This window comes from Triturus cristatus, chromosome 9 (genome assembly GCF_964204655.1).
Source record: "Triturus cristatus chromosome 9, aTriCri1.1, whole genome shotgun sequence".
NCBI lineage: Eukaryota > Metazoa > Chordata > Amphibia > Caudata > Salamandridae > Triturus > Triturus cristatus.
The window spans coordinates 720,296,926-720,324,599 of NC_140592.1; the positions used below are offsets into that span (position 1 = coordinate 720,296,926).

At 42.5% G+C, this 27,674-nt stretch overlaps 1 pseudogene across 1 annotated transcript in view; it reads left to right on the forward strand.

Annotated features, from left to right (window-relative positions):
• The window catches only part of LOC146798600 (solute carrier family 22 member 6-A-like), a 540,325-nt pseudogene that overhangs the window by 286,710 nt on the left and 225,941 nt on the right, over positions 1-27,674 (forward strand). Inside the window, exon 6 of the transcript XR_014969190.1 lies at positions 27,181-27,296. The product of XR_014969190.1 is annotated as a solute carrier family 22 member 6-A-like (transcript). The remainder of the gene's footprint in view (positions 1-27,180; positions 27,297-27,674) is intronic.

Consider the following 27,674-nt stretch of genomic DNA (forward strand, 5'->3'; position numbering starts at 1 on the left):
CTCAGTCCCCGCCATCTTGCAGATGGGGGACCCAGCCAACCTGAATGAGGCTTATGCCCCCGTCCCACTGGAGGGTGGCATGATAGGGGGATTACCCACCCCAAGGAAGGGACCCATTGTTCCAGACCTGTACCTACCTGTAACGCCCCTAAATCTAGTATTTAGGGACAAACCCCAAACCGTGCCTCCTCAGAAAGAAGAGAGAAGAAGGACTGAAGAAGCCATGCTAAAAGAAGAAGAGGAGGGCACCAACTGACTTGGCCGCAGCCCTACCGGCCTGTCCCAACCTCAAACCTGCTCCAGCCAAATCCCAGTGTGTCCTGCAGCCAGCAGCCAGCAAGAACCCAGAGGACCTGCTCTGCCTTCTGAAACCAGACTTTGTCTCCTGTGAGCACCAGATTTGCTCATCCACAGACTCTGGGTCTGGCCAAATCCGCTAGTCTGCACCACTCTGCACCTGACGCCCACGGCCCGAGTCCGAGTGGCCCAATCCACCATGAGGAGGTCTCCCCAGCAATCCTGACCTAGGATCTGGTGCTCGATGACCTGCCTCGAGTCTCTAATCAACTCCTGCATACCCTTTCTGGAGGATACCCCCCGACCGGAGCCGATAAGAAAAAAGAGACGTCTAAAGACACCCTTGCACCCGACATCCCACGGCCTTGGGTGGCCCAACCGACAGTGTCCCAGCATCCCCAAGAATCCCAACTTACCTCTCCAACTGGTATTCGCTTCCAGAGGATATTCGTCCCCGAGCCTGCAGTGTTTGTTGCAACCGGAGATCCCCATTGAAATCCACAGGGCACCCAAAGCCAAACCAGGACCTTGCACCTGGCCACCGCTGTGCTGCTGTGGGTGCACTTTGTGTGCTAAATCTGATCCCCCTTCGCCCTGAGCCTAACACCAGGAGTTTTGCTCCCACAACCTTGTGGCCTGCTCATGAGCAGTCACCAACCAGAGGCCCCCTATCCCACTTTGGATAACATTGGGCCCCAGCACTCTGCACCCATCCACTCTAGAGCCACTGAGGGTGCTTTGAGAGTGCATCCTTTACCCTGTGGGAATCCTGGTTCTACCCCGGGAACCCTACTCCCACAGTCAAGTACTTACCTGCAAACAGTTAACTTCATTTTCACCCATAGTATTGCATTGACTGCTTTTCTTTGAACATTCTTTGTTTGGAGTTGGTTTGTATGAAACCTTGAAAAACTCCAATTGTACTTCAACTGAATTACTTACCTTTTGTCTAGGAAATGTCCCAGTGTGATATATAGGCATATCACATTGTTTAGAAAAAGTAACTTAAAAAGTAATCCAAGAATTAACGGGCACAGTAATCTACAAAATAACTGAAAAGTAATTTTGACTGTTGATTTACTTGTAAATCAACCAACTGCATTTTAACCTGCATTTAACTGTAACTAAGTGCATAAATCTTTCAAAGTATTATTTCACTTACCTGCACCAGGCCTTGCTTGGTTCAAGAAATAAAATAACTAACTAATATCTTCATACAAAAAAAGATTGATCTGAGTTCAGTCTTTGAGTGTGTGACATCATTTCATGCCTGAGTGTGTACAATAAATGCTTAACACTCTCCTCTGATAAAGCCTTACTCCTCGCCCACACTACCACAAATAGAGAGTAAGGTATTATCTACTTTTACCCATGCCTACCTTTGGGGTTCCACTGGACTCTGTGCACACTATACCTTACTTTGGCATAGTATATCCAGACTGAGCTTCCTACATCACTCACCTATTTTCGAGTGAGCAAGGATTCTGCAGCAAAGATGCCAGCGTTTTCCAGGACTGTGGCACCAAACGGACAACTTATTCAGTCCACACCATCCACAAGAGCTATTAAGGAGAAAATCTGCAAAGACCAGTGGTTCTCTTGCTGATTGTTATTTCTTTTTCTTTGCAATAAGTTAGAAGAACAATTACAAAAAGATATAAGAACTTAGCAAGTTGCATATAATTCAAGACTGATCTGTGATCCAATTCCAAAGACACTACAGGGAACCAAACTTTGGGGAGAGTGGGAAAACAAAGTGATTGTAGTACCTCCACAAGAAAAAACTCTTCAGCTATCTAACGCCCAAATAATCAGACACCAGGGGACATATTTACAAGATAATGACGCAGTGCGGCGCTGCACACCATCTTGCTGCATCAAGCTAAGTCATTAAGAAAGTTCAGGGATGCATCTCATTTACAGTAATATGAAATATCCCAGTGCTTTCCTCTGTACTGGCACACTATTGGCCTATTGGTTGCCTAATGTCAATGCCTGCATTGCAGGAATAATTGTTAGTGTGCAGGAAGGGGCACCTACTTGCCCAAAAACAGTATTGTATGGTCTTTTACTCCTTCTATGTGTGCTGCTGCAATATCTATATTGAAAATGATTTTCCCCCTCAATGCCTCTTTTGGTTTCAAACACTACTGTGCTCTTTGTATAAAGGTTTTATTCAGATATTGAATTGATTTCCATTATTACATGGGCTGGTAAAACATCTAAAGTTGCTATATTAAAAGTCTGCGCTAAGCTAGAAGATAAGGGATAGGCCAATTGTATAATTATTATTTGGCACTGATTTTCCAATTCTTAGTACAAATATTGATTCCGGAGATGAGTCCTCAATCGAATACTTTAATTCTGTCACAGATGACAGAAAGGCTAGAGCTACAAAACTATGCCTCAAAAATGCACTGATTGCACTTTTGTGCAAAATTGTATTTTACATTTTACAGGTGTTAAGTCAGTATTGTGATAAGGGGTTCAAGAAGCTTAAACCAATGGGGGACTGGGGATGTCTTCACCTGTGGACCAATCCTGATTTTCCAATGGCCCTTACTGAGGCTCTGCAGGAATGATTGGGAGTAAATTATTTGCGGAACTGAAAGAGGAATTTGGGCTTCCTTTCTGTAGGAATTTCATTCAATGTTTGCTGTTCTTGAATTTGAAAAGATAAATGTACTACCCTGGTTGTGTATGACATGGCCTTCTGGAAGTGAGCCTGTAGTGTTCTTAAAGACGAGCATATGGGTTATTGAATACACATATGCAACTCGATACTGACAAAATGCGGGCCATATGGGTGGAGAATATTGGAGTAGACCTTACGGAACAGGATTGTGTTATTCCAGTCTTTTTGTTGATGTGTCGTTGCTCCCCATATGGAACCTTTGGGCTCATGAGCCTGCTTCTCCCAGAGTTCGCAATGGGGAGATGCAGCAGTTACAATGGATGAGGATGCTGGAAGCAGCTGCCTATGAACTGTTAAACATCAATATATCCGTCCAGTTCAGAACTGCTTGCTGTCTGATGCTTCACTAGCTAAGTGGTGGGGTTTTGGTGGACTTAATATTGGCGACGAGGAGTTGAGGAAATTCTCCACTACTGGAGTTGCCATCTGTTTCTGCCTTCATTGTTTTCTGTTTGTGGTGTGTTCAGGGGCAGCTACTGTACTGGCATGCCATTGTTTCAGCCTGTTCATGTTTCCATGCAGTGCGCGTGTGCATGAAAGTATGTGGGTACTAACTTGTCTACTCAGCCACACTCAGGGGCAGATTTACAAGCCCCTTGTGCCACTTTTGCGTCACTTTTAACATGGGAAAAGTGACGCAAAAGAGGCGCAAGGGGCTTGTAAATCTGCCCCTCAGTTTGAATAAAAGTATTTGCCGGACCCATCTCACTTTCTTGTTGTTATGTCAAAGGAGGGCGTCAGCTGCAAATTCCAGACGTTTGGGGGCTTATTACGAGCCCCTTGTGCAAACGATGCGTCATTTTTAACATGGGAAAAAGTGACGTACTGATGGCGCTAGGGGCTTGTAAATACGCCTCTTGGTTTTTAGTATCTCCATTAAGCATATAGAAGTCTGTTTTTCCCCTGTGGATGTGACCATGCAATCGATAAATCCACCACCTCCTTTTCTGCAATCACCTGGAGAACCACCTATTGCTTGGAGGGAGGGGTTCAGCGCATTCACTGCTTACCATGGAGCCATTGATGGTTTTATGTTTAAACCGGACAGAAAAAGATAGTTGCTAGCGCATTTGTTGGGCATGGAATGGCAAGAGATGTTTGCACATGTGCCTCTTTTTACACCTGAGGAAGATGATTAAGAGTTAGATGAATATGATGAGCTTTAAAAAGGTTGGAAAGGTACTTTTATAAACAACCCAAACATTTTTCTTTCGAGATAGCAGAGTGCCACAGAAACTGTTGATATGTCTGATGCATCATTACAAGTTTTAGCAGCAAAGTGTAATATTGAGAAAGTTACGGACAAACTCATCAGAGACCAATTTTTCACTAGATGTTATAACAAGAAGATACAAGAGAGGTTATTGATATGTAAAAATCCATCTCTGGAGGAAGGTATGGAGATAGTGAATAGTATTATACAGGAATCAAAAGAATCAGCTAAAGTTTTCAATAAAGGGTTGGAAGAATCTGCATGCAATGCTAAAGCAAGCAAGTCTTTCAATAGTAGAGTGCTGCAGGGAAAGCGTAAACCAAATGTTTGTAGTTTCTGTTACCGCTGTGGGCCAAAATTCCATGTTGTCAAATTTAAACAATGTCCAGCTTTGGGGAAGCAGTGTCCTAAATGTGGTGTTTCTGGGAGTTTTAGTAGATTATGCAAAACAGATATGAAGAAAAAATATGTGAATACAGTGATGGATGAGACTGTACAAGATTTGACAAGCAGTTTAGATCATTTGTCCATGACTGTGTGCATCAAAATAATGTTCCTAAATTTAAAGATCCAATTGAAAAGTTCCAAGTAAGGAACGCTGTTTTACATCTTTTGGCTGATTCAGGGTCACAGATAGCAATCATTTCTGGAATGGAATTGGAAATGTGTCACATGTGCTCCAAATGGTATGGGTCTCTAAGTCTCCACACAACCAATGTGGCTTATCAATGTCAAATCCCAAAAGAGCGTGGAAAGAGTGACTATTGGCTTTCTCAGTCCTTTTCACATACTTACTGGTGCTCAACGTTTTCTGATTATGTTATTTGACAATTTGTCAAAATGGCATGTAAGTGAAATTCATATGTGTGCCAGACACAAGGAGGGTAAATATATTTCTCACTTGTGTTTTCCAGCAAAGGTTTTCCTTTTGAACTAGTATTAGACAATGGGATTCAGTCCACCTCAAGGGAGATTAAAGAACTTCTAGAGGGGCTGGGAATTAAACAGAAGAGATGCAGTTTTTATCACCCACAAGCAAATGGACCGGTTGAGAGAGTGAGCCAGACGGTCATTTTTTAGACCTGTCATCTTTAGGGTGGTCTTCCCCCAGTATTTTTGTTTTTTTCCTCCACATTTTGCTGAATCTTTTCGTTGGCATTAGAACTCTGAGCACTTTACCATTGTTGACCAGTGCTAAAGTGCATGTTCTTCTTCTCTAAACAAGAGTGCAATTGGTGTATACATTATTGGCATATTTAATTTACCTGTAAGTCCCTTGTAAAGTGTTATGACCTGTACCCAGGGCCTGTAAGTTAAATGCTACTAGGGGGATTGCAGCACTGTTTTTGCCATCCACAGGAGTAGCCTCTCAAATCTGTCTCAGGTCTGCCACTACAGTGCCTGTTTGTGCAGTTTACTGCCACTTTGACTTGCCATTTAAGACTACTTATCAAACCTTAAATTCTTACAAATATGCCACCAATAACATAGGTCCTAGGCAGCTCTAAGGGCATGGTGCTGTGTAAGTAAAAGGCAGGGCATGTACTTTTATGTTTTGTGTGTCCGGCTAGTGACAACAAACTAAAAAGAATGTCCACTACTGTTATGCCTACCCCTCTCATAGGATAACATTGGGATTTCCTTAATACACTTTTAAGCTATAATTCCTGATCAGAGAGGAGTGGCCAATTCATGTTTTATATCTTTGGAATAGTAATGATAAATCCCCCTTACTAGTGAAGTTGGACTCAACATTACTGTTTTAAAAGGGTGTGTGGCCAAGATGGCGGCATGAGTGGTCGCATGACTGAGAGCTATGCCCCAACAGGGGTGATGTTTCTGCCCCAGCATCGAGGGTGAAGCCAGCGGACTCCGAAACTTGCCTGGACTCCGAAGGCTGCAGCACCTCAGTGGCTGTGTACCCACGACCTGACGGACATGCAGAAGAGAGATCATAGACAGGTGACGCTACCAGCAATCTCTGCAACAGTGAGTTGGTGGTACGGGAGGGTGCTTTGCTCGTGGATGTTGAGCCGCCACTCAACCTCCCATTCATCGGCATGTGAGGTACAAAAGGTTTAGGTGATCCACGGAATACTGGAAGGGCCCTCAATATGCCTCTGGGGTAAGCCTGGGCAAAGCACTACGCTACGCTCGCGTAGTTTGCGAAGTTCGCGCTACTTCGCACTACGCGAACTGCACGTAGCACAGTGCGAACACGCGTAGCGTAGTGTTGCATAGTGCTGCGGTCATTTTTTGCTTGCTCGCGGTCCTCAACTTCAAGTTGGCGACCGCGAGCAAGCAAAATGACATCCCGGCGAGATTCCCAACGCGAGGAGGTCAGGTTTCTCATTGCGAGTGGTCGCGTATGCTCGCGATGAGAAACTACCAGTTCGCGTTGAGAAAGCTGAAGCTCGACTAAAAATCTACTCGAGCAGCAGAAAACTACAGCTCGCGCTGTGCAAGATGCCATTTTCAATGATTGCACAGTGCCTGTTGCTTGTCCGCACTGTGCAATCATTGAAAACGACATCTGGCACAGTGCGAACAAGGTACTACGCAGTTCGCGAAGTGCTACGCGTAGCTCGCGTAGTGCGAACTTCACTTTGCGTAGCTTCGCGAAGTGCTACTTCGCGAACTACGCCCAGGCCTACTCTGGGGCCCTTCCTGCATGAATTATAACACACGCTCACAGAACGAATGAGTGCCTGGAATAGGTGAGCGGTCCTTCTTCCCCATATGACTGAAAGGGACCTACAGAGGTACAAGCCTGGGGCGTGCACGCTATTTCTGTACCGATTCGCCCCGATCGACTGGAGCTATTTGAGCATTTGGAACTGATTTGCTACCTTTGTAATGCCCTGTGCTTTGGGGAGATACATTACATTTTTGAGCACCCTTTTCAGTGATTAGCAGTTACCTTTATATTTACTGCTGCTAAACCCCCTTTCTTCCAGGCGATGACGGGGTGACTTTCGGCATTGCTGAACCCACATTGTGAGATTGTGAATCATACCAGCCTGTTGATCGCTGTTTCACCCTTCTTCCTCATTTTTGAACACCTATTGAGACCGCACCCCCCAGCACAAGGTCGGGTAAGAGACTTCCTGGCTGACCCCTGAGCACGAGGTGAAGACACCCCCCCTTTTTACTCCAGTGATATTGAGTGTAAGAGGAAATGTATGGCTGAAGAATAATGTCTGCCTCAAAGTATCATTACTCTGTTTTTGGATACTTTTTGTCCTTGATCAGGCTCCACTGTGCATGGGCGATGGAGTCATTTTAAATTTATTTTATGATCATTTAACTGTTCTGTATTGTTCTTGTCTTTCATGGCAACATATGGCTGAATAAAGATTACATTGATTGAGTACAGAGATGTTCATGCACTCAGTTGTACTGGGCTTGTGAGACCCAAAACTCATTGCTCTGCTGTGGTAATAAGATGGAGGTATTGAGTGTGTTGGCCTCCTCTGTAACCCCCGACATTCTACAATTCATGATGGTTCTAAGTCGGGGGACGCTCTACATGCCCCTGTTGGTACTGGGACAGAGACACATGTGACAGGATTGACTCCAAGCAGGGACCTTGTGCCATAAGATACTAATGCAAAATTGGCCGAACTCCTTGCAGCTGGTCAGGGTCTGCATGTGACACTAGAGCCGAAATTAGACACCTTGATCATGGACATGGGTCACATATGTGAAGAACACAACAAGTTTAAAGCACAAGTGTCCGCACAGGAGGCAAACATACAAGAGATACAGTTGGTAGTCTCTGATGCCCAGGCAGTATTGGTTGACTTATGGTGGGAAGTGGATATCCTGTAGTCCAGGGCTGATGACGCAGAAGGGAGATTGTGATGAAGCAACATACGAGTGGTGGGGTGACTCGGGAAAATTGAGGGCTCGAGCATGGATCTATATCTGGAGTAGTGGCTGGCACAAACAGTATTAGGGGACAAGATGTTCACTTGCTTTTTGGTTCAGTAAGCTCATCGGGTGCCAACCCGTCCACTGCTGTCTGGTGTGTCACCACGTCCAGTGGTGGCGCATCTATTCAACTACTGAAACAGAGACAATATAGTATAAATTGCTCGCACAAAAGGCACATGGGAAGTAGAGAACCAATGGGGGACTATATTCCTAGACTACACGGCATACATTCAGAAACATAGGGCCTCGTACTACACTGCTACACTGTGAAGCTCAAACTTCAGAAAATGGAGATGAAATATGCGTTGATTTTAACGGCCAACTCCAGGTTACTACTGGCAACAAGGTGCTCCTATTTGAAACTGCCAACAAGGCCTGGGATTGGTTGAAGTTCAGGGAAAACACCCACCGGGGGATCAACATGGAGCGAAAGAAGGTTGGATGCTGGCGAAGAATCGACACTGACAGCACCGCAAAACTTGCTCACGCCCTTCTCAATATCAGGCAGCACAGGAAAGGGCACAAGTTGTGACTGCACTTATCCGGGGAGGGGGTCTCCCAGCATCTGATCCAGCACCTGACTACCGGACATTTCAGATACTCAGTCCTTAGGCAGGTCTATACTGGATGAACTGCTGGATGGGGGGGGGCGATTTCGATGGATGATGATGAGAGAAAATTAATTATTTTTTTAATTTTCCCTCATCATCTTCAATTGAAATCCCCCCACTGGCCCCACCGCTCTTACCTGCACGGCCCCGGCTGTGCTGGACGCACTGCAATGGGGCAAGGTGGTTACCCAAAGACTGATGATCTTTTTGTAGCTGATGCCCTCCTAACGATACCCTTTTTTCGGATTGAGCAGTATTCAGATGTCAAGGGAGTTCTATGTTTGCTCGAGTTGCCCTGATACCACTGGGGTGGCGGGACAGGGGACACTATATTGAGATTATTGTGTAGCTGGATGGGCCAAGTGATATACATGATGCAATGTATTGTGGTAACCATGTATTACCCCCTTTGGTCAACTGGACTACTTGACTGTTTTATTTTACATATTGTGGGATTACTGGCCTGTTGCTGCACCATTGTGCAGCTGCCTGGGGAAGGGAGTTAGTGTTCACGCTAGGGTATAGAAATGTGTATATATGACTTTGGTTGATGGGGAAATGTAGCTGGCCCCGTCATGGGATACTGATGTTCGTTTCTTCCATATTTTCCATATAACAATACCACTATACAATTTTATCACATGAAATGTGAGAGGTATGGGTTCCTATGTTAAACGACATAAAATCTATGCAAACCTGAAGAGACAAGGGACTCACTTTACCTGTCTTCAGGAAACGCACCTTACATCACTGGAACTTGCTGGATTGAGTAGGAGGTATCGGGTAAGTATATATGGCACTACATATTCTAGTTGCACGAGGGGTGTTGATGTGGGTGGCTTGAATGTGCCCTTTGCAGTAACACATACCAAATTATAAATTGACTCTGAGGGTCGTTATGTGGTGGTACGTGGGACACCTTTAATATTTGTGGTGATATATGCCCTGACTGCAGGGCAACAGGATTTTTATGTGACACTGACGACCGCCCTACTGTTGGATCCAGCAATACTTACACTATGGTACTGAAGGGTACTTGATCTGGAAGTGGATAGATCCACACCCCCCTTTCCAGGAGCACACCCCTGCTTGGTCTCATAACATGTTAATATATGGGCACATGATTCTCAGGTGAGGGAGATTTGCCCCCCAAACACCCTACAGAATGGGAATATGGGTAGTCTTTGGAGGTACATGCTCACAGTAGAGAGGGATACACTTCTCACACTAGAGGTAGAGGACCAGACACGCTACACTGCAATGAAGGCTATATTGATTTGTAAGTATGGGCTGACATCTGAAAAATACTGACAAAGGTTCAGGACCAGTCACAAGATCACTTCACAGAGTTGGGTGGACTGTTTAGATTATGCTAGCAAGGCACTAAAGGGCTGAGTGAGGGGTAGCAAAGTAGATGATTTTTCAGAGCTGTACAGCTTGTTTTTGAAGAGGCACATGCTTGATCTTTGTTTTGCAAAGCTCTGCCAACACCTGGTTGATAGTAAGCTTTCTGACCCCAGGAAGCTTGCTGAGGAGGCAGATATCTAGGTCTGCACCAGAGTGTCCAGGAAACCATCTGGGGGTACTCCCAAAAGGGTGGTCATGGTTAACACCAGAAGAAGGAGGGCAGACATAAAAATACAGAGTTCTCTAAAGGCATCCAAAACACCTTACAGAGGAAAGGGCCTGGTTCTCATTTCCAATCTGGCCACCAGAAGTAAAACTACCCTGACAAGACTCAGCAGCCCAAGCCCACTAAGTGCTATGAGTGCTAAGAGTAAAGACACTGCAAAGGGGATCCCAAGTATACAAAAAGACTACCATCTCCCACTGGAGGGACAAATCCAGGGGTGGCTTGTGAAGTGCTGGGGGAGGAGTTTGTCCCAGTTAATAGGGGTATGTTTAGTGGGGTTACCTAGTGCCCCTGAGTGACAGTGAGAAGATTCCTAAGATCAATGTACCCTCAAATACTACAAAGCATAGGCAATGGGTGCCCATCAATGGGCAAAGTGAGGTGGCTCTGAGGAATACAGGAGCCAGTATCACTATGGTAAGGAGTCAGCTGGTTTTCCCTAGAGCAGGCAATTCTCACTGCATTCCACCAGGTTGTGGTGACTGACAACAGGGAGGGTCACTATCCCAGGGCCGGTGTTCCATTTGAGTGGGGGGGTTCTGGTCTTCTGAAAGTTGCTGTGAGCTCTGCCATGCATGTGGACTGTTTGTTGGGTAATGACCTTGAATACACTACCTGGAAGGAAGTGGAGCTCAAGGTTCATGTGAAGATGTTAGGGTTATCTGAGGTGGATAGGGTACCTGCAGTGGTCACCCTGAAGCCCCTGAGGAGGGCATTGCCCTCCTTGATGACCTACCTGTCATTGCTGAGTGGCATATAGAAGGAGGACCCACCAAGGAGGAGTTCTGTAGAGCACAGAGAGCGTGTCCAGCCCTAGATGCAATGAGGTAACAGGCTGAAGCTTAAGCAGCAGGCGATGCCTCTGGGACTCACCACATTTATTGGGAGGACAGCCTCCTTTGCAATGAGCCTAAGGTTCTTGTAACTGGGACAACAAGGGCCCTGATGGTCCCCCAATGCTACAGGACCTTCCTACTGGAGTTGGCTCATGAAATTCCCCTGGCAGGACATCTGGGCCAAGACAAGATCTTTGCAAGGCTGGCCCCACATGTTTATTTGCCCAGGAACAAGAGTTACTCAGATATGTTCTATAGGGCTTGTGTGACCTGCCAGGCTAGTGGGAAGACAGGACAGAGGCTTTAATCCCCCCTTAACCCTCTGCCTGTTATTGGCACATCCTTTGAGAGGGTAGATATCAACATCATAGGGCCTATGGATCCCCAGACTGCTTCAGGCAACAGGTACATCCTGATTGCAGTGATGGTTCATGCCACTAAGTAAATAGAGGTAATCCCTCTGAGAACAATGACTTCACCTGAAGTGGCAAAGTCCCTAATGGGGAATTTTTCCTGAGTGTGGTTCCCCCGGGAATTTGTGTCTGACAGGGGCACAAACTTCATGTCTGCATACATGCAGTCAATATGGAAGGAGTTTGGGGTAACCTACAAGTTCTCCACCCCTTATCATCCACAAACCAATGGGGTTGTTGAAATGTTCAACAAGACCCTGAAGGGCATGATTGGAGGCCTATCTGAAGTCTTGAGGAGTAAGTGGGACATCTTCTTACCATGCCTGTTGTGTGCCTAGAGGGGCGTACCACAGAAGGAAGTGTCATTCAGCCCCTTCAAGCATCTGTTTGTGCATCCCAGTAGAGGACCTCTGAGTTTGATCAAGGAAGAGTGAGTGCAACGTCCCAGGTATAATCCTCAGGATGTAGTGAGCTGCATGCTGGCCTTTAGGAGCCAAATGTCTAAGTTATGGAAGCAATCTTCTAGTAACTAAGAAGCCAGCCAGGCTGTCATGAAAGAGTGGTGTGACAAAAATTCAACCACTGTGGATTTGCAGCCTAGTCAGACAGTTTGAGTGGGGGAGACTTTGGAGCCTAGGGCCCTCCAGGACTGCTAGACTGGGCCATATGATGTGATTGAGAAAAAGGTGAGACCACCTACCTTGTGTATCTCAAGACCTCTAGGCAACTCCACTGAGTGCTACATGTCAATCATCTCAAACCCCACTTTAAGGGTCTGAGGTCACCATGCTGCTGGTGATAGATGGTGATGAAGAAGAGGAGATTGAACCTCTCTCTGACCTCTTAGCCTGCAAGGAAAAAGATGGGCCACCAAATTATTGGACAGTGCTCCTCTCTGTTCTCCCTTACCCATGAGACTATGCACCTGTGTACCCATGATGTGGACACAGGATACAATCACTGTGTTAAGAATTTGTCTTTCAGGTTAACAGATAAGTTAAGGTCCAGCATTAAGGAAGAAGTTCCCAAAATGCTGTAGTTGGGGATGATAGAACCCTCAAGTAGCCCATGGTCCAGTTCTGTGGTTCTGGTACCAAAAGCTGCCCCAGCGATCATTACCCCTGAACTGATGACTATAGAGGGTTAAATTCAGTGACAAAAGGAATGTCTGACAGAATATCGACGGACAGAAAATCGACCTACAAAAATATCGACACAAAAATATCGATGACAAGAATATCGAGATCCTATCTACAACATGGTAAGTACAAAAATATCGAAAATAAAATATAGAATGTCAAAAATATCGTTATTAAAAATGTAAAGTATTTTTTAGTTAAAAAATATGTAAAATAAACCAAATAATACTTATAAATAAAATAAACATAATTAAATATATGTTATAATGTTTAAAATTAATAATTAATATATATAATGGAATAAAACATTAATTAAACATATTCATATAATGTATAATATATATACTTACTTAATAATACATTTTAATAATTGTTTTAACAACTTATAACTTGTTAAAAAGTATTATAAATTACAAATACATCATACACATAAAACAATAACATGAATAAAAATTAAATAATTATATATAACACATTTAAAAAATTACATTTAATTTGAATATAGTTAAAATTAATTATATATTACATTAGCTAAAATAATACAAAAAATATGAAATAGCACCGACAATAAAACTACTACTCCAGCTCCAAAAAAAAAACAGTAAAGAAAATGTTGGATAGCGTAGAGCTAAAAATGACTATTTCCACTCCAGGGAGTGTAACAATAGGGAAAGTGTTGGATAGCGTAGGGGTAAAAATTACTATTCCCACTCCAGAGAGTGCAACAGTAGGGAAAGTGTTGAATAGCGGAGGGGTGAAAATTACTATTCCAACTCCAGAGAGTGCAACAGTAGGGAAAGTGTTGGATAGCGTAGGGGTAAAAATTACTATTCCCACTCCAGAGAGTGCAACAGTAGGGAAAGTGTTGGATAGCGTAGGGGTAAAAATTACTATTCCCACTCCAGAGAGTGCAACAGTAGGGAAAGTGTTGGATAGCGTAGGGGTAAAAATTACTATTCCAACTCCACAGAGTGGAACAGTAGGGAAAGTGTTGGATAGCATAGGGGTAAAAATTACTATTCCCACTCCAGAGAGTGCAACAGTAGGGAAAGTGTTGGATAGCGTAGGGGTAAAAATTACTATTCCAACTCCACAGAGTGCAACAGTAGGGAAAGTGTTGGATAGCGTAGGGGTAAAAATTACTATTCCCACTCCAGAGAGTGCAACAGTAGGGAAAGTGTTGGATAGTGTAGGGGTAAAAATTACTATTCCAACTCCAGAGAGTGCAACAGTAGGGAAAATGTTGGATAGCGAAGGGGAAAAAATTACTATTCCCACTCCAGAGAGTGCAACAGTAGGGAAAGTGTTGGATAGCGTAGGGGTACAAATTACTATTCCAACTCCAGAGAGTGCAACAGTAGGGAAAGTGTTGGATAGCGTAGGGGTACAAATTACTATTCCAACTCCAGAGAGTGCAACAGTAGGGAAAGTGTTGGATAGCGTAAGGGTAAAAATTACTATTCCAACTCCACAGAGTGCAACAGTAGGGAAAGTGTTGGATAGCGTAGGGGTAAAAATTACTATTCCAACTTCAGAGGGTGCAACAGTAGGGAAAGTGTTGGATAGCGTAGAAGTTAAAAATAACATAGTTATAAATAAAATAATTATTTAAAATAATTAGTGATTTAATTATTAAATAACTCAAGATTATTTACAAATACCAATAAATAATTATTACAAACATAACTACCAAAGAATAATTAATTAACAATACATTAATAATAAATACCAATAAATAATAATTAATAAATATGAATTACCAAATAATAAAAATTAAACGATAACATATTTTTCATAACCAAAAACATATGAATTATTAAAAAGTAAATACCAATTAAAATATATTTAACCATTTAAAAAAATATATACCGCAAAATAATAATTATGAAACATTAATTACCAATTAAAAAATATTGAACTATTAAATATTTTTCATACGCCAAAATAATAAATATTACACACTAATTACCAATTAATAATTACTTATTAATATATTAATTAGAAATATCAATGCATAATATTTAATTATATTTAATTCACAATTAATGATTAATCAACAATTAATTATTTTTCATAACCAAAATATTATAATTTAAAATATTTACCAATTAATAATTATTGTCCAATTAATTAATTATCAATACCCAACAACTAATTTAATAATTACTTAATTAGATTTCAATTACTTCCAACACTATTCCCCTATAAACGCACGACACACTCCACTAATAAAACAATACACTTAGGTGGCAATTACGATCCGGTAAAAAATTTCCCCGTACGACTCGTATCCGGTCTTTTTACCGTACGAATCGTACAAGTGCCGTACAAACTGGCAATCACGATTCGCATGGTAAAAAGTCCATACGAATCGCATTGGGAATCATTCCCCACACGTCCTCGGGTCGGAAAATGTGTCCGACACGTCCTCGGACGATTTACCGTACAAATGTGAAAAGTGAAGTCCGACCGCGGAATCACGATCCATCCCGTGCGTCCGATGTGACAACCGTATGGAAAAAACACTGTCCGCACCAAACTCCCATAGCAACCATGGAGACGTGCCCGCATACGCGCCGACCCCCCCCCAGCCCCCGTACGTACGCGCCGACCCCCCCCCAGCCCCCGTACATACGCGCCGACCCCCCCATCCCCCGTACGTATGCGCCGACCCCCCCCAGCCCCCGTACGTACACGGCGACCACCCCCAAGCCCCCGTACGTACGCGCCGACCCTCCCCCCAGCCCCCGTACGTACGCCCCGAACCCCCCCAGCCCCCGTGAGTACGCGCCGACCCTCCCCCCAGCCCCCGTACATACGCGCCGAATCCCCCCCAGCCCCCGTGAGTACGCGCCGAACCCCCGTGTATGTACACCCGTGTACGTTCGAGTCGAACCCCCCCGTGTATGTACACCCGTGTACGTTCGAGTCGAACCCCCCGTGTATGTACACCCATATACGTTCGAGTCGAACCCCCCCGTGTATGTACACCCGTGTACGTTCGAGTCGAACCCCCCGTGTATGTACACCCGTGTACGTTCGAGTCGAACCCCCCGTGTATGTACACCCGTGTACGTGTCGAACCCCCCGTGTATGTACACCCGTGTACGTTCGAGTCGTACCCCCACCCGTGTATGTACGGGGCATACCCCCGACTCGAACGTACATGGGTGTACATACACGGGGGGGTTCGACACGTACACGGGTGTACATACACGGGGGGTTCGACTCGAACGTACACGGGTGTACATACACGGGGGGTTCGACTCGAACGTACACGGGTGTACACACACGGGGGGTTCGACTCGAACGTACACGGGTGTACATACACGGGGGGGTTCGACACGTACACGGGTGTACATACACGGGGGGGTTCGACTCGAACGTACACGGGTGTACATACACGGGGGGTTCGACTCGAACGTACACGGGTGTACATACACGGGGGGTTCGACTCGAACGTACACGGGTGTACATACACGGGGGGGTTCGACTCGAACGTACACGGGTGTACATACACAGGGGGGTTCGACTCGAACGTACACGGGTGTACATACACGGGGGGGTTCGACTCGAACGTACACGGGTGTACATACACGGGTGGGGGTTCGACTCGAACGTACACGGGTGTACATACAGGGGGGTTCGGCGCGTACTCACGGGGGCTGGGGGGGGTACGGTGCGTACCGGGCCACCTACTCTGGTCGATTCGCGCCGTACTTCGCTTTTCCGGCACTTTTTGGGTGCCGTGAAAATATTGCCGTCCGGACTGCTGTCGGTTCGAATCGTAATTCCTGGGTCGTGAAACGCTGCCTGAAAGCGTCCCGACGTCACGTCGCAGCATTCCCGGATCACATTCGTATGTATATTTTCGTCGGTCGGTGTTTTTTACGATTCGTACGGAAATGGTGTTTCCGTGCGAATCGTAATTCCATGTTTGTAAAGTTTTACGACCGGGTACGAGTCGGACGGGGAAAACGCTCCGACCGACGGTTCGTACCCGGTTTTTACCGGTTCGTAATCGGCACCTATACATAATTATCAATTAATCAACTAATTAAAACTAATTGCCAATTAATAAAAATTAATTACCAATTAATACTTAATTAACAATAATATAATTATCAATACCAATAAATGAAAATAAATTATTAATTAATTACAATTAAATTACTTCCCACCCTATTCCCCTATAAACCCACAACCCGCTACGGAACTTAAACGCAAAAATTTATTAAAATCAATTTATAATTCCTAAAAATGTATAATTAATTTCATATAATGAAATTACTTCCCACCCTATTCCCCTATAAACCCACAACCCGCTACAGAACTTAAACGCAAAAAATAATTAAAATTAATTTATAATTCCTAAAAATGTATAATTAATTCCATATAATTAAATTACTTCCCACCCTATTCCCCTATAAACCCACAACCCGCTACGGTACTAAAACACAAAATTGACTTAAAAAACCATTGTTAACATATAAAAATTGTATACATATATGTTAAAACCAGTAGAACACTTAACTAAAAACATATAACACAAACATATTAAATACATTATAAAATACGTAACAATAATATAAATATCGATATTAGTAACATCAATATTAGTAAAATCGATATATTTGATGTCGATATTACTAACTTCGATATTACTAACATCGATATTAAAATACTTACCTTAGGATCGATATTCTGTCCATAGATATTATTGACATCGATATTCTGTCCTTTCGATATTTAAAACTCGATATTTGTGTAGGTAGATATTTTAGTTTCGATATTTTGGCTGCTCACCGACAAAACAGATGCTCACCCCATACCATGGGCTGATGAGCTGATGGACAGGTTACGGGCTGCCCAGTACTTAAGTACCTTTCATCTTACATCAGGGTACTGCAGACCACCCCAACACAAGGAGCAAAGGAGAGATTAGCCTTTCTCCACTCTAGAGGGCCACTATCAGTTTAGGGTGATGCCCTTCAGATTAAACAATGCTCCAGCCACGTTCCAGAGGTTGGTGAATCAGGGCCTTGCTGGTATTGATACCTTCTGTGCTGCATATCTGGATGACATAGCTGTCTTCAGTAGTAGCTGGAAGTATCACCTTTTTCACTTCCAGGAAGTGCTTCAGGCTCTGCAACAGGCAGGACTGACTATTAAGGCCAGTAAGTGCCAGATATGGCAGGGGTCAGTGGTGTACTTTGGACACCTGGTGACTAGGGGGAAGGTGCAATCCATTCAAGCCAAGATAGAAATCATCATGGCCTGGCTGCCCGCCAAAATCCAGACTGATGCCAGAGTATTCTTGGGTCTCACTGGGTACTATCTGAGGTTTGTCAAGGGCTATGGCACCATGGTTGCCCCCTTGATTGAGCTTACTTCCCAGAAGAATGTATGATGATACATGGCATGCCATTACACTGCATGGCAATACAACACAGTTGTTACAACGCAAGTGTTGTTACAATGCATTGACATTACAACGCAAACGTTTACCACGTATATGCCTTTGCCACGCATGCCATTACAGCACAAAGGCATGCACGGTAAAGGCATACACTTGGTAAAAGTGATTAAGGTAAGTGTATATATATATATATATGTATATATATATATATATATGTATATCATGCTGTGAATGTACAGTTGCATCATTCCTGACCATCGGTGTCTTCAAGTTTACAACTACTGGAGCGTCAGACATACTGGTATCATGCCCTCCTCTGTGCTGTGTGTTACAAATGCAAAAACATGCATTTTCTTTGAACGGAACCTTTTGCCTGAACTACAATTCATACAGGTGACCCTCCTTTCAATAGCAGAGGTGGTACAGCCACATAATAACAAATTATGCAGGAGTGGTTAATGAATATTATACCACAGATTAGCTCAAAGGCGTTGAAAATGGGAACTTTCACAGGTAGTGGAAAGCAAGGTCCTGTTTGGTTATCAAACTGCACTTCAGCCAGTAATGCAAATGCAACATTAGAAGAAAAGGAAATGAGGTTAAATGGGGCCAATGTTACAGTAACAAGCCAGCAAATCACTATACTCAAGGCACCAGTCCCTTTAAATAAACCGAATGGTTAACAGACAAACGCTGGCTTTGACTGAAAATTGGGGGGGTGCCACAGCTCTGGCAAACTCCACCACACTGGGTTGGTGGAGATTTTGCTGAACTCCATGCACCAAACAGAGTGCGGAGTGGCAAAACTCCACAAACTCTGCCATCGGAGTAGAGTTTACCCCTCACCCCTAGTCTCTACCATTGCTCTTGTGCCTGGTTCACTAGAAGTGGGCCCAGCCACTCGCAATACAGACATGAATGCATCTCCTACCTTTGTGTAGCAGAACTGGCACATTGACCCAGTTGCATGAGTAAAATATGTGCTTCGCTATCAGAACCACAGTAGCGCCCGAGAGACCAATGCATCTGAACTGTGCTTCTTTACTGAAGCGTGGAAAGGTAAATATGCCAACAAGGGGTTTTGTTTTAGAGTGATCTATTATTTATAAATTTCAATGATCTAAATCAATAAACATGTTAAGATGAAATAACACCACTGTGAAATCAATCCACTGATTTGAACATCAAAAATATATAATGACAACAACGCACACGGGGGTTATTTTTGTGATTTAAGCACAATGATTTTTATATTTTCATCCAAAGTAAAAAGAGTACAAAAGAGACATAAATTGGAGCAATATATCATGAAAACAGGGGACGAGATTAAGTCCTCATTTCATCAAACAAACACATCTATTCCTGATTAGTTTGAACAGAGACAAAACTCTTTTTGAGCATATGATCTACTGTACATAGCAAATAAACTGGAACTAGATGGTAAAGTCGACGTTTCGGTCTTAGGTGGTGTCAATCCGTCAGACCATCTTCAGGACAATAATTGCATAAAAAGACTCCATGAAGTACTTGGCACCTGCAACTGCCAATTCGTATTTATGCGGGAGTCAATCCTGCCGTAGTTTTATAGATTTCTGACGTTAGTCTCCAGAATGCAGATGGGGGTCCGCCTGAATCGAAACCGCCCCCAGGATTGACTCCCGCATAAATACGAATTGGCAGTTGCAGGTGCCAAGTACTTCATGGAGTCTTTTTATGCAATTATTGTCCTGAAGATGGTCTGACGGATTGACACCACCTAAGACCGAAACGTCGACTTTACCATCTAGTTCCAGTTTATTTGCTATGTACAGTAGATCATATGCTCAAAAAGAGTTTTGTCTCTGTTCAAACTAATCAGGAATAGATGTGTTTGTTTGATGAAATGAGGACTTAATCTCGTCCCCTGTTTTCATGATATATTGCTCCAATTTATGTCTCTTTTGTACTCTTTTTACTTTGGATGAAAATATAAAAATCATTGTGCTTAAATCACAAAAAGAACCCCCGTGTGCGTTGTTGTCATTATATATTTTTGATGTTCAAATCAGTGGATTGATTTCACAGTGGTGTTATTTCATCTTAACATGTTTATTGATTTAGATCATTGAAATTTATAAATAATAGATCACTCTAAAACAAAACCCCTTGTTGGCATATGTACCTTTCCACATTTATTTGCCCAAGCCCTCAAGGGTATATTGGGTTTGACCCTTATTTAATCTCTTTACTGAAGCAGCTCGGAAAGATAGGCCCATCACTTGACTGCGTGGAGAAACCAGGTACATTGCTCTATGAAACCAATGCATTTCAGTCCAACATCTGGCCTTGAGAATCAAGGCATCCCCATCACTGCGAGGAGAAGAATCAACGCATACCTGACCTGCAGGATCGACATCGACGAATCTCCCGACATATATTGCAGTTGCAACCAGGTAAGGTAATTTGTTTACCGGGGCCTGCGTGGGTCCAATAGCCGGTCAGAACTCAAATGTGGCTGACCCAAACTTTGACTTTGCCCCGGTCCGGCGCTGCTTCAAGTGACCCCTAAAGCGCTATTTGCTTCTAAGTGCTATTTTTCATTAAGCCTTAAAAATTCGTATCTCAACTTCTCTACATTGGATTTTTGTAGCTTTGGTCTTGTTTTGTTCAGAATATAATAATCTTTTTTTTTAATGCTGTGTGGAGTCTTTTTGTGGTATATTCATTGTGTTATGGTGTGTGTGTCTGTGTGTCGCACAAATACTTTACACATTGCCTCTTTAGATAAACATGACTGCTCTGTGCCAAGCTGCCAGAGTGGGAGCTCAAAATATCTTTTAGTGTGTGCTTAGCTTACTCTGACTAGAGTGGTGGTTCCTGTCTGGCCTAGGTGCAAACCCCGGCCAACCAAGAATCCCAGTTCTAACATCACTGAATGTGTCAGAAGGGCAGCTATTGAACAAACAGATGTAGGGGATGCCATACGTGACATTTTGGGGTCTTACCATATTACACCTAAAGGTGTGACTGGTCTTTCTTAATTTCAAGCCCTGAGCGGAAGAGTTTCTCATGATTTGTTGTATGTATGCCAAAGGAGCTTGGTGGAGTCATTTATGGAAAGATGGTTCAATGGGCAACCCTTTTCGTTTTCAGGAGGATCTTGTTCAAAAGACTAAGAAGAATATTCATTTTAGACACCAGAAACCGGGAAGCAGATTTGATGTAATGAAAAGTACTAAAAGCATCATTTATCAAAAAGGGAACTGGGTTTGTGTCAGGTTGCCTAAGGTGAAAGTGCTAAAAGGAAAAGATAAGTACAGCTTGCCTTATATTGAAGAGATTTCTTAGGATGGTTATGCTGTAAAATGGTCAAAAGGTCAATGGTGGAATTGTACGCAGGTTTTGGCTGTTCCAAATAATTTAGCGCAGATATCGGCTGATGGTCATCCTGCGATTGGAAGTTGTTCTAATGAGAGTTCTGCAGACCTCAACACCTTTTGCTTAGTGTATCGCTGTAACAAGTGTTTGGAAGATTTGTTTACCAATGATGTTGACCCCACATTGCAAAATGATGTGCGCTATTCCAGTCAAGTTTAAGGACCATGTGGTTGTGTAAATTTTTCTTTAACAGAATATTTCCACATGCCTTTTAAAAAGAATTATATTGTTGAATTCACATGCAATTAGCACACTTACCTTTGATGTTTTATTATACTGTAAGCCAGTTATTGTGCATTACTTTTTTACCAGTTGGTGTAATCAAATGTTTCCTTTTTGTTTATATAAGGTCTTATGTACAAATTCTGTTATTGCTTAAGGTAATGTTGTGGAGGGGGTGTTATGTCTGTCTCTTTGTTGATGTGTCGGTCCTTCTCATATGGAACCTTTGGGCTCATGAACCGGCTTCTACAAGGGTTCAACGTGACAAGGTGCAGCAGGTATAACAGACAGGGATGCTGGCAGCAGCTGGGATAGGGAAGCTGCGCGTGAACTGTTTAACATGAATAAATCCTTCCAGTTCTGAATTATTGTCATCTGATGCTTCATCATTCAAAATGCAGGATTTTGGTGGACTTAATAGGTTGGCAACAAATTAATAGGAAAATGACTTTGCTCCCAGTATATTCTGATCATATAACAATTCAAGACTTTTTAATATATCAGCTATAATATGCACCAGATCAGTTATGAACATTTTTCCAATAAATATTCACACAGATATACTAGATGTCACAGTGCTCAGGCAGTTAGATCCATATGCTATGGCCTTGCCCTCAACTTGAAAATTCTGGTGAACCATTTTTTCTGGAAATGAGTATATGTGCAATGAGTATCCTTCTAGACCTGTGCCTAGCTCTACTGGGTCACTTCCTTGAGGCCATATTGGTTGTGGGTTAATGCAGTAATCTTATATGTTGTGGGTCACTAATAAGTGCTGCTGGCTCAGATATTGTACTCCCAAGAATTTCCAGCACTTGCAGTATGGTAGACAATGCTCAATTTTGTAATGGACAATAAGAGATTCTACTATGAACAACGTGACAAGTTCAAGTAATTTTAAGATGTTCATTGTACCCACAACATTTGCTTGTATTGTTGGATGATTTTAATCATAAATTATTCCCTGAGACAAGTGATCAAATTTATGAAGACCTCCTTTTCACACTGAGATAAAAATTACCAATTTTCCATGAAATGTTGTAACAGCAATTGATATATCCCTGTTCAATTTTCTTACTTCAAATGCCTTCTTTAGTTGAAATTGTCCAATTGATTATGTGTTTGTTCAAGCTTGGGCCTACAGTGATGTTGAGAAATTTGAGGCAATTTACATGGAAGGGAACAATCATTTTCCCTTGAGTACAACGTTAATTGTGCACACTATTTTTGAAAGAAAAAAGTTGCTCCGTGTGAAAATTGGTTTCCCGAGACATTTAAACACAAGAACATAAGGAAAACATTTAAATTTGTCAAAGGCCTTTCAATATAAGTATTATGGGGCAGATTTATGAGCCGCTTGCGCCACTTTTGCGTCACTTTTCCCATGTTAAAAGTGACGCAAAAGTGGCGCAAGGGGCTCATAAATCTGCCCCTATGTGTTTAAAGTAGAGGAGATATCTTCTGACTGCATTACTTGCTATGAGGAAATACCTAAGTAGTAACATGTCTAAAGGTTGAGCTCAAGGTATTTACCAAATAAATAGATAGAGATAAGTCTGAAAAACATCAGGAGTGGCCAGTGCAGGTAAGTGTAGCGGGGTGGGGGGTAGTCAACAGATGGCAACGAGGGAAAATAGCATAAAAAAAAAGAAAAACACTCACCTTGCGCTCACCACATCGCCCCCACCCCCGCACTTACCTGCACCGGCTATGCCTAAAAAACATATAAAGAATTACTGGTATGATGAGGAATGAAGAAACTTAAAAAGGCGGATAAGGAAATTAGAAAGGTTCACAAGGTTATCACAGCATAAAGGTGGTAAAACCCTCCTTATGTATTTAAGAAAAAAGCTTAAAAGCCTGATAGCTAGCAAGACATGGGCCCATAAGGAAAAATGTTTGAAAACTATGCAAGAAACGATTGAAACAAATAACATCAAAAAGCTCTGGGCATTTGTACAACATGGGCTACCAAAGAGCGGGGGAAAGCTGAAATGTCAGGTGGGAGAGGGAGCATGGGTTATGTACTGGGAGGAAATATATAACAAAGGAGCGACAGCTATCCCTCATCCTGCTATGCCAAATATAAACAATGAAATGAAAGAATTATTCTCAGGAGAAACTAATATGGAAACTGCTCACAGGTAAAGCTTACTAGAGCAGCTGGTGGGGATAATCTGCCAGCGGTAATAATAAAAAAATATATATAGATTGCTAGTCTAACCCGCTTCATTTATTATTCCAAGAAAATATTCCAACAGGAATATTCCTGGATTGCTGGAAAGGGACAGTGATTAAACCCCTGTACACAAAAGGCGATGTTGCCTCCCCAGGAAGCTATAGGCAAATAAACTTGTTGGTTATGGGTGGAAAAGTCTTCTCTAAAATCCTTCTGGGGTTTTGGAATGTATTAACTGAAATGAAGTTGATAACCCCCATAAAGCGAGGGGACACACAACAGCATACCACTGTTTTAGTTTATGGGCTATAGCAAAAAAATCTCTAGTGCAACGCGGAGGGTTTTGCTGTTGTTTTGTGGACATCTGTTCTGCATTCGATTCTGTTGATCAGGCCCTGTAATGGGAAGCTCTATGAAACTATGACATCTCATATGGTTTACTCATGAGCTTGCAGGAATTGCAGAGACACAACTAGGCTTAAGTGGAATTAGATGTTGATGGGTCTCTCTCACAGAGAATAGATACTAGGAATGGCGTCAGACAAGGTTGTGTTCTGGTGCCAATATTGTTCTCTATTTTTTGGCTGTTCTACCAAAAATTTCAGGCTCAATAGTTTTAGCCCCAAAATTAATGGTGTACATGTAAATTGTCTTCTTTATGCAGATGATTTAGAGATCATGGATCTTACAGAAATTGGCCTACAAAGGACGCTAGATGAATTTACGGATTATTGTAATAAGAAAAAATTAATAATAAACGTGGAGAAAACCAAAGTACTTCCATTCGGGAATTAGAAAGTAAAGTTTAATTGGTTCCTAAACAATGTTAAAATACAGACTGTTAACAGATGGAAGCATTTAGGGATGTTGTTTGCAAAGAACCTGTCCTGGAAACAGCACCTTGATTCCTTGCAGGCAAAAGGCCAGTATTGGTGGTGTTTCAGAGGAATGATCGCCCAGCTCACAGTTCCAATATGGTGTAGAGGTACTTTTCATTAGTATGAAAATAAACTGGGATCCCAAAGAGTTTAGGTGCTTAAAAAGATTATTGTCCTTACTGCCCTCTACTATGGTCCAGGCCATTAGGATAAAAATAGTCCTTATCACATGGAACTATTTAGCCTCTGGTCTAGAATAGATAGGAATGAGGTCCCAAAAATATTGACCCTACGCAAAAACAAAATTGATGAAATATGTAAGAAACTGACCACAAAAGGTGGGATGATAAATCTAACAAAGTTAGTAAAGCCAAGTTTCGAAAGCTAACAAAAGCATTGGCCAGGGTGGATGATATGAGATATTTAAGGAGCTATAAATCAGTACCCCTTCTGATGACCTTTTGGCTGGAGGTGGAAACTTTCACCCACCTTGATAGGTTACCAATTGCACACCTAAGATTACGTTTCAGAAATTCAGGTTTAGTGCCAATCAGGTTTTAACCTCTCAAGCTCAGGGCTCCTTTTTGATCATGGACAGATTATGGAAATGTGGTATTAATATGAAAGGGGATCTAATGCACATTTTATTGGACTGTCTGTAGTTCGTAAAAACAGAAAACTTTTTCTGCGGCCAAGCTTGTTAAAGTATGATATCAAAGAAAGGCGACAAGCAGCACATTTTTCATTGGACATGCGGTTTTTAGATATAGCCTGTGCCTTGGAGAGATTTTTATTGTCTGTGAACAAAGTTTTAGCTAAAGTTTGAGTATTTTCTGGAGTATATATCTAATTGAATTTTTAATTTTTACTGTGGATATAGACATGGTTTTAGGCTGAATTGTTTTATTGACCTATGTAATTTTATGTAAAATGTTTTACTGTCCATATGTTTTAAAGACTAAGATCTAAATAAATAGATTTGTTGACTGACTAACTACTGGGTCACTTCCATGAGGCCATGTTAGCTGTGGGTTTCTGCAGTAATCTTATATTTTTCGCTGCACTAATAACAAGAGTGCTGCTGGCAGAGAAATAGCACTCCCAAGAATTTCCAGCACTTGCAGTATGGTAGACGACAATGAAATTTGTACTGGACAATGAAAGAATCTACTATAAACGAAGTGGTAAGTTCAAGTACATTTAGGATATATGCACCCCACTGAAAGAGTTTAATGAGTAGATTTTTCATATTTTGAACCAAAGATAGTTTGAAGTGATTTAAAGGGCATTTTCTTTTTACATTTTTTTAGTTTGCATTATTGAATAATTTTGAATGTTTCTTCAACAGGCTGCCCTCCTAATAATTTTTTTAAAAAACACCATAACCCTCACTTTATGAATTGTCACAGCTTGTAGTACCATTCTTGTCCGATGGCAATTACCATCACATACACTGCCGAGAACTGCAAAGCTTCCCAAAAACAACCACATCTCATGGCAAACACATCACACCCACTTCTAAGCTTTCGGGATACCTACCTTCATAATGGCAAACAACATCTCTCCCACTTTCTGGAATGGCACTGCTTCCAGACTTCTTTCTGACTCATTACATACCGCAACACATCCACTGCCAAGAATGGCACAGCTCCTCGAAGTCCTCCCACTGTAATGTCAACCACCATCAACCTTACAGCCAAGAATAGCACAGTCTCCCGTTATGCTTCTGGATAATAAAAACATCTTACAACCATTGTCAACAATGGCACAGTTTCCATAGAGGCAACAAACCCCATCACACCCACTGCCAAACATGTCTCAGCTTCGAGATTATGTTTGTGTCTAATAACAAAGAGTATTAATCTCAGAACAATAATCTAACTTTCCAAAAGCATTTCTGGCTAATAAAAAACACCGTCATACAGATGGCACAGCTTCCAGACACCTCCTGTCTAATGACAAAAACCACCCACACGGCCAAGAATGGCAAAGCTTTTAAACACCTCCTGTCTAATGACAAACACCCTCCATACGACAAAGAATGGCATAGCTTCTAGGCATCTCATGTCTAATGACAAAAAACACCCACACAAACCAAGAATTGCACAGCTTCCAAACACCTTGTGTCTAATGACAAAAAACAACCACAGGACCAAGAATGACACGCTTTCAGACACTTTCCTTTCTAATGACAAAACCATCAACAGCCACTCCCACTCCCTTGACAAATCTAAGCAGAAATCACCCTTAGAAAACAACTCCTAAAGCTTTCTTCCCCTGTTCTTTCTCCAGATGCTAAAATCCAGCATGCAGAAAGAACTGGCAGCTCAAAAGACATCCTACAGTGTGCTAGACATAGTCCGTACACCCATGCTACGCCGCATTTCCTTCTGCCTCGGGCTTGTGTGGTAGGTAAAAGAAGCCATTGTAATTTGAAAAATATCATAAATTCAGTCTTACATATTTGGGACCATGGTTCGAATTGTAAATGTGCGTTCTTCTGGGGTGCACATTTAAGAATAATAATAATATATGAACGCACAATGTATGCTCTATTGTATTTACAAACGTAAATTTGGGGAGAAGAGTTGGCCTAACGGCCAGGGCGCGCGACCTCAGAACTGGGTTCGAGTCTCGGTAACGACGCTGAACGTCCAGTGATTGTGGGCAAATCACTTAATCTCCCCGTGCCTAACAAATAATGAATGTGTGTCGCAATGTAACTGGTGCTATGTAAAGCGCTCTGACACCTGATTGGATTCGGGTCAAGTTCGCGCTATATAAAA